Below are 9032 nucleotides of genomic sequence, written 5' to 3'. Positions count from 1 at the left end.
CCTAGTTAAATAAAGATTAAATAAACGTGTAATAAAATAAAATTAAAATCGGCAAAATTGGTGTCCAAAAATAGCAATTTCCGATTGTTATGAAAACTTGAAATCGGCCCTAATTAAATCGACCATTCCAATTAATCGGTCGACCTCCACTCTGCATGCACAGTGCATTCATCAAGTGTCTTCCATCACATGTACAGCTGATTCTCAAGATCTTGCACACTAATGAGATGCAATGGAGCCCAAACTACTACACTGTCTGAGCAAAGGACTACATGCTTTCTGGTAAGTTTGATTACGATACTGGGTGGGGTGAATATATTTTGACATACATCATTGTTTTTGTTAACTAGTAGCCTACAGCAAAGTGTGTTTAAATCATTTCTAACTTGTTAACAATTTCTGCTAGTTAGTGTTTGCTAACATGTGGGTTTTAGCTTGCTTGAGCCTGCTAACTGAAGAGTGTTAATTCACCTGTTTCCATACATTTTTCATTTTAAAACATTCATCTTACAAAAGGAGTTGTTTAATCTAACTGCTTAACTTTATCATTGAATTGTATTTTTTTTATTCTTTTTTTTCCCTAATCTTGACAGGAAAATTCTGCGGGCAATATCTGATGTGTGGAGACATTTCTCTGCAGCTAATGTAGAAGGAAAAGCTGTGTACATTTGCAAATACTGTGCCAAATCATATGTGAAGACTGCAACAAAGATGCAGAATCATCTGGCCAAGTGCATAAAGTTCCCTCAGTGCTCACAACCTCTGACAAAACTCCCTCTACTTCTATTCGAGGTGAAAATAATGAATCAGACATCTTATCGACAGCAACAGCTCATGGTACTCCTCGAATCAGAAGGTTTTTTGACTCAATGGAGGAATGTGGTCACAGAAATGCTGATGAATGTCTTGCTCGAGCTGTGTATGCAACTGGTTCACCTCTGATGCTCACAGGCACTGTGTATTGAAGAGATTTCTGAATGTTCTACCCCTAGCATACACCCCTCCTACTCAATTGCTGGATGCAGAGTTCAACAGAGTTCAAATGAAGGTCAAGCAAATCATTGAGAAAGCAGACTGTATTGCAATCATCTCTGACGGGTGGTCAAATGTTCATGGGCAAGGAATAATTAACTACATCATCTCCACCTCTCAACCAGTATTCTACAAGAGCATAGACACAAGGGACAACAGACACACCGGTCTCTACATTGCAGATGAGCTGAAGGTAGTCATCAATGAACTTGGACCACAGAAGGTATTTGCTGTGGTGTTGTCATCATGTTTGACAGACTCCTGGAGGGGAAGGGGTCTCTCCAAGAAACAACCATATCACAGTCTGCCGATATGGACAGCCCCAGCAAGAGAATCCTCCTCGATGATGTATTTTGGGAGAGAGTAGTAAGCAGCCTGACTCCTGAAACCTATAGCAGTAGCCATTGCACAGATTGAGGGAGACAATGCCATCCAGTCTGATGTTCAGACTCTGCTTGCAGATGTAAGAGAAGAAATCCGTACTGCCCTGCCCACTTCACTGTTGCTCCAAGCAGATGAAACTGCAGCTCTGAAATACATCAAAAAGCGTGAAGACTTCTGCCTGAAGCCCATACACGCCGCAGCATACATGTTGGACCCCAAATATGCTGGCAAGAGCATTCTGTCTGGTGTAGAGATCAACAAGGCCTACGGTGTCATCACTACCGTGTCTCGCCACCTTGGCCGGGATGAGGGCAATGTTCGTGGCAGTCTGGTGAAGTTTTTTATTTTTTATTTTTGTATTTCACCTTTATTTAACCAGGTAGGCTAGTTGAGAACAAGTTCTCATTTGCAACTGCGACCCTGGAAGTACACTTCCAAGCAAGGGCTTTGGGATGGAAATGCAATATGGCAGTCGTGCCAACATATCTCATCAGCCACCTGGTGGAAGGGACTTCGTGGATCGGAGGCTCTTGCCTCCATCATCCTCTAAATCCCACCAACATCAGCCACCTCAGAGCGCAACTTGTCCTTGTTTGGGAACACACACACCAAAGCACGCAACAGGCTGACCAATACAAGGGTTGAAAGATTGGTGGCCATCAGGGCAAATTTGAGGCTTTTTGAGCCTGACAACGAGCCATCCTCAACAAGGTTGAAAAGTGAAGGTGAAGATGAGGCCTCAGAGTCTGATGTTCAAGAGATGGACATTGAGGTCCAGGGAGAAGACATGGAAGCCTGAGAGGAAGACAACCAAAGCTTGAGTTTCTAGACTATCATTTTACAGATGTCAAACATTTTTGTTAGATGCGATGGATCATTGGGGATCATTCAATATTCCCTTTCTTTTGTTGTTCAGTGAAATCATCCCATGTGAAGAGTCAACTCAATTAATTAAAGTTGAATTCGTAACTAAATAGTTTATTTTGTTTCTATTGGAAGGATTTAATCATTTGCAATTATGTCTACTTATGATAAGGTAAAATGTTTGTTTCTGTCTCCATATGATAAATATATCCAACGCAAAAAACATCTACATTTAAATGGTATTAATATTAATTTGCATATAATTTCCGTTAATTCCCATACATTCCCGTTAATTACATGGAAAGTTTCCACCTCTGAATATTTCCCAAAATGTGCAACCCAAGTTCTTTCACAAACAGGTTACGGTCAATAATATGAAAAGACTGCACTGAAATCCAACAGTACAGAGCCCACAATCTTGTTATTATCAATTTCTTTCAACCAGTCAGTCATTTGTGTCAGTGCAGTACATGTTGAGTGCCCTTCTCTATAAACATGCTGAAAATCTGTTAATTTGTTTACAGATAAATGGTATTTGGTCAAACACAATTTTTTTTCCCAACAGTTTGCTAAGAGCTGGCAGCAAGCTTATAGGTCTGCTGTTAGAACCAGCGAAGGCCACTTTACCACTCTTGGGTAGCGGAATTACTTTGGCTTTCCTCCAGGCCTGAGGACAAAGACTTTCCTCTAGGTTCAGATTAAAAATCTGACAGATAATATGGTAGCTGACTCTGTAGCCACTCCTCAGTAGCTTTCCATCTAAATTGTCAATGCCAGGTTTGTCATTATCTATCGATTTTTCCACCTCTCCCACACCAACTTTACAAAATTCAAATATGCAATGTTTTTCTTTCATTATTAGTTTTTTTTATGCATGAATACAATTGCTCACTGTTCGTTGTTGGCATTTCCTGCCTAAGTTTGCCCACTTTGCCAATTAAATAATCATTAGAATAATTGGCAACATCAAATGGTTTTGTGATGAACAAGCTATCTGATTCCATGAAAGATGGAGTTGAATGTCTTTCTGCCCATAATTTCATTTAAAGTACACCAAAGTGTTTTTCCCTAATTCTTTATATAATTGATCTTGGCTTCATAATACAGTTTATTCATATTTTTGTTGAGTTTAGTCACATACTTACTGAAAATTGAGAAATTAATCCAGTCAGATGTGCAGCCAGACTTAGCAGCCACTCCTTTTGGCCCATCTCTTTCAACCATACAGTTTTTAAATTCCTCATCAATCCATGGAGTCTTAACAGTGCTGTCAGTTTCTTAACAGGTGCACGTTTATCAATAAATTGGAAGAAGCACTTTCATAAATTCAAGTGCAGCATCTGGATGCTCCTCATTAAATCACAGACCAACAAATATGTTTAACATCATCTACATAAGAGTCACAGCAAAATCTTTTGTATGATCTCTTATACACTATTTTAGGCCCTGCTGTTGGAACTTTGGCTTTCCTGAATATAGCCGGATACAGCTTTAGAATAAAGTTCTACAGTATTAGTAAAAATGTGATCGATACATGTGGATGATCTTGTTCCTGTAGTGTTCGGAAACACCCTGGTAGGTTGATTAATAACCTGAACCAGGTTACAGGCACTGGTTACAGTAAGAAGCTTCCTCTTGAGCGGACAGCTTGATGAAAACCTGTCAATATTCAGGTCCCCAAGAAAGTATACCTCTCTGTTTACATCACATACACTATCAAACATTTCACACATATTATTTAGATAGACTGTTAGCACTTAGTGGCCTATAGCAACACGCCAAAAGAAAAGGCTTTAGATGTGCCAAGTGAACCTGCAATCACAACACTTCAATAACACTTGACATAAGATCTTCTCTAAGCATTACATGCATATGGCTCTGAATATACACAGCAACACCTCCCCAGAGGCATTTATGTCTCTTCTAAAGATGTTATATCCTTGTATTGCTACTGCTGGATCGTCAAATTAATTATCTAAGCGAGTCTCAGAAATTGATAATATTTGAATGTTATTGGATGATAGCAAGTTATTGATTTCATGAAACTTATAAGGCTACATATATTTTCAGCCCTTTCCTGGGAGGCTTATCAGAGAGACATAATACTGAAAAGAGCAAACAAGGCAAGAGAAAAAATATACAATCAGCAGTCCATTAATCAATTGGTGTGTGTGTGCTGCGGGGTTGAAGCTACAAACCCATAGGCTTGGTTCTCATCCCTTCCAGGCTTCTGGGAGGGAGGGTGGACAATAAGCCTGTCATAGCGGATGTAAACAATGTCCCCACACACTCTGGCAGCTTTCATGGCTGGGATCAGTTCTTTCCTCTTCTGGCGCACAGCTTCAAGATAGTCCTTGTTGAGGAAGATATATGTTCCTCTCAAGTTCTTGGCTCTTTCCAGAAGAGCTACCTTGTTCTTGAACTTGACCACCATCGTCCTGGGCCGGTGGTGGGTTTTCCAGTCCTCCAGGCGCGCTCCACCTCAATCTTCCTGTGGTCCATATTCAATTTCTCAGAGAAAATGTCCCTGTTTCAACTAATCGAGCTGACCCTGAGAGAACTGCAAACTGTTCTTCAGGTCCTGGACCTCTCTGGTCAGGTCGTCCATTCTTTTATTAGTAGAATCTAAGAGTATTTGGACAAAACACTTGAAGCCATTTCCTTCTTGTAACAAGAGTCTCTTTGTTAATTTAAAAATATCCTTCATGTGTGATAGAGAGACACTACCGCCGGCTTTGGTCTTTGTCATGGTAGCTAGCAACGTAGTTTACGCTGTTACTCCTCGCAGTTCCAGACAGGGCAGGTCACAGGGAAGATTGAACACAACAAACAGCCGGGATCTAGACAGCCACAAACCCGGGACTATCCGCTGTCCCAGCCACAATGGCTAACTGCGTTGTGGGCTGCGTTCATGAAGACCCTGCTAGCTTAATATGCTGCTAGCTAGCAGCTAGTCTAGCTGCGACGCCAAATAGCTCCTCAGACCCGTCCTTGGTCGGCAGGATCACTGGAAAGAGACAAGCAGTCCCAGCAACTGATGCCAACTGAGTGGCGGGATCCAAACTAAGAAGTTAGCTAGTTGCCATGAACTTTCCAATACACTTTCAAACAACAAACTTAAAAATAAAAATACAGAGTTCTTCCATAGTGTCTTTATGACGTCTGACCATAATATATGGTCTGTATCTCTGTCTTACAGAAAGTCAAATAAATATTTGTGCAAACTGGAAGTGTGACTTCTTTCCCCAATGATTTCCTAAGGCTGAGGTATTTTGTCAGTTATTCCATGACAAGATGAGGCTGAATGCCAAAACCACAAACAAACATACACACAAAATATAACCAAATCTCATTGGTACATGACTGTTCAGTCTGTTGAATATTCCATCAATGAAAATATGGATTTATTGTCTGGACAAAGGTTTTATTTAAAAAGGGACACACACACAATAAAGGAAGTTTAGAAAATAAAGTCATTAACAGAGGATTGGGCCAGTCACCAGAAGGTTACTAGTTTGAATCCCCTAGGTGATAAATATGTCGTATGTGCTCTTGAACAAGGTACTTAACCCTAATTGCTCTGGATAAGAGTGTCTGCTAAATTACTAAAAAGTCCACACTTCAGAAGAAGGACAATGGATATGCAGCCAATGTTAATGGTCACATACCTTCCAGTCATTAGTAAAAAAAAAAAACATTTAAAAGCGGGTTTCTATAAAAGGGCAAATAATTGACAAGTTGTTGCAGTAGTAAGGCAATGGATGCAGAGCAGTATATGTTAATTCTGGACATTAAGGTAACGGGCAGGTAGAGGCGGTCAAATCGCCTCAGGCCCTTCGGAACGGGAGAATATTAGGGTTAGTCAAATTAAATTTGCTTAATTACAAGCCCTTAACCAACAATACAGTTAAGAAAAATAAGTGTTAAGTAAAAGTGAGGGCATCACTAAGAGCATAGTACACCACATGCACTTGGAGTAGAGAATAATTAAGTGTTGCTGTGGACACTGGATAATCTGACTAAAACACACACACACACACACACACACACACACTTGACATTGCTGAGTCAATTCAGGTAGCATTCAATGTCATGCGTGTGTGTTAACCATAGCAGCAAATATTGTAATAAAGAGATGTGCAGAAAGATTATCAGCCTCTGGTGTCTGTGGATTCTTTCCCCTTAATGTATTTTTCATGTCAGCCAGTCACACATTTGAAAATACCATTTAATTACATCTCTAGTTGAGTAAAATTTGTTTTGTTCAGGTCACAAAATAATCCAGACAATAGCGGTAAACAGCGCCACACTCAGGCAGAAAACGGAATGTTCTATTCCCAGCCAGGCCCATCTTTTCAAAGAAAACACAATTTAATTATATCTATATTTCAGCAAAATAAGATTTTTTTTTTGTGATTAAAAGAAAACCCTAACAATTCAGGTAAAGAGCCACAGTAAAGCAGAAAATATAGGAATGTTCCATCATAAATTGAGAGAAAGAAAATCCCTGGTTGACATGGCTGCTAGTACTTAGAAATACTATAACAGTAAATTAATAGATGACACTGCTATTAACCTGTCTCGAATATAATCGCATAGTTTACACAGACCCACCGCGGTCCCATGTGAAAAGGAGTCCCATGAGAAAAGGAGTCCCATGACATGGTCTGTTTTGTCAATTTACTCAATGGATCTCACCACCCCGGTATACAAATCATTAGTAAAGTCCCACTCACCTGTCTCAGGTCTTAATTAAAGGACATGGTCCTCCAGTCCTAGATAGCTTCGTTTAGAGGGTTTTTAAAGGAGGATACAAGGAAAGAAGGAGACAGTTTTGCAATTAAGAAGAGTAACGTTAGTGACGTGGCTATGTTGTTGTGACAAATGATAACGTTACTAACTAACCCAAACAACAATATACATATCCGTTTACAGGCTGCTTCCATTTTACCACATGACTGGAATTTGACAACATTTTTAGGGACCAGACGATCGGCTCCCTTGGTCTTGCTAGCAGGCGCGAGGTAATTAAAATAGCTAACTAGCTGGGCAGCTAAATAGCTCGCGCATGTGACAGATATTTCAATATTGACACATCATCGGTTGGTCTTTCTTTCCTAGGTGGACATTGATACTGAAGTTTCTATATTGGTTTCATTAGATAGAAACGGCTGAAATAGTAGGCTCGTCTGAAGGGGCTGTTCATTCCAACAAAGGGGAGTATGACATTTTATTCTTGACATCTGGTTGCAGCCTGGTCTCAGACTAGAAGTAACATAGTAAATGTAAATCCGGAACATCAAATTAGTATGAAATGTTACTTTTGGTATAGTTACATAAAACAGAAGATTACTTAAGGTAAAAATGAAAGAAGGTTGGGCGTGTAATGCGAAAGTCTATCAACCCAAGGGGTGCGTGTTCAAATCTCATCACGGACAACTTTAGCTAATTAGCAACTACTTACTACTTTTTGGCTACTTTGCAACTATTTAGCATGTTAGCTAACCCTAACCTTAACCCTTTTAGCTAACCCTTCCCCTAGCCTTAATAACCCTTAACCTAACTCCAAACCCTAGCCTAGCTAAGGTTAGCCACAACAAATTGAAATTCATAACATATCATACGAACTGTAATTCTTAACATATTGTATGTTAAGAATTACAGTTGAGGTGCTTAAAGTACATGAATTTGGCACTCTGAAATTCAAGTACCGGAATACCTTAAATCAGATATTTTATCAAGTTGGTACTTGAAAAGTACTTCAATTAAAATGAGAACAGAAAATGATATGTTAATATGAAAAATATTAGATAAATGTATTGGTCATGCAAATACATTTCTGCGCTCTGGTTGCCAGATGAGCTCGCTCATTCCACCCACACTTCCACTCAGCCAGACAGGTACTGAACTGAATGCTTCAAACATCACATCGATAGCTAAAATGCCTGGCAAATGTAGATTAAAACTTGCCTGGCAGGATATTGATGTTTATAAATCGGTTTTGCCAGACCCAACCAGGGATGTAGTGGAGGGTAAACGCAGTTTACGCACCTTTTTATTTTGTTAATTAACATTTACCCATTATTGTGTTCCTAGCGTTGAAAATGCTCAGAAGGCTTCTTGATCTGAGTTCTAATTGTGCCTACCTTTGCTAACGAGTTGAATCATGAATGATTCATGTATGCTCGTTATGTTCACCAGCTGCCTTGGATTTGCCTTGTTAGCGGCACATTCATTCACCACTCTGTCCAACGAGAAACTCTGCCCGTGACAGGCCGAGAGGTAAAACAAACTTCCTCAGCCCAGACCTACAGTGGTAAATGGCAGAGTGGGATTTTTTTTTAAAATCCTGTGTCAACAGACATTCCCCAAATAAAAATAAAAACTGACTCTTGGAGAATGAGTTTACAACTGGTAAATAGTCGCTGATATTTCAGTCAGATGTCTAGCTAGATAGTTAGCTCAAGGGCTCTAGCTATAGCTTGCTGGCTAGAAGGATGAAGTTAGAAGCTAACGTTGAACAGAGCATGACCTCAGCAGGAGCAGTTGACTAAAATTAAGCTAGCTATAATCAAAGGATGGGCTATTATAAATTCTCATAACAAAATACATTTTCTTTACGGAGAGTAGTGTGATAGACAGTGATGAGTCAGGCTGCAATGAAGGAGGCAAAGGAGATGCACAGAGAGGAAGCATTGAAGCAAGCAGGGAGAGAGGTTACTAGTACAGTGGTTCCCAAACTTGGGGTCCTT

The sequence above is a fragment of the Oncorhynchus mykiss genome, chromosome 20, assembly GCF_013265735.2.
Source record: "Oncorhynchus mykiss isolate Arlee chromosome 20, USDA_OmykA_1.1, whole genome shotgun sequence".
NCBI classification, from domain to species: Eukaryota; Metazoa; Chordata; class Actinopteri; order Salmoniformes; family Salmonidae; genus Oncorhynchus; species Oncorhynchus mykiss.
Note: the sequence above shows the minus strand (reverse complement) of the source record.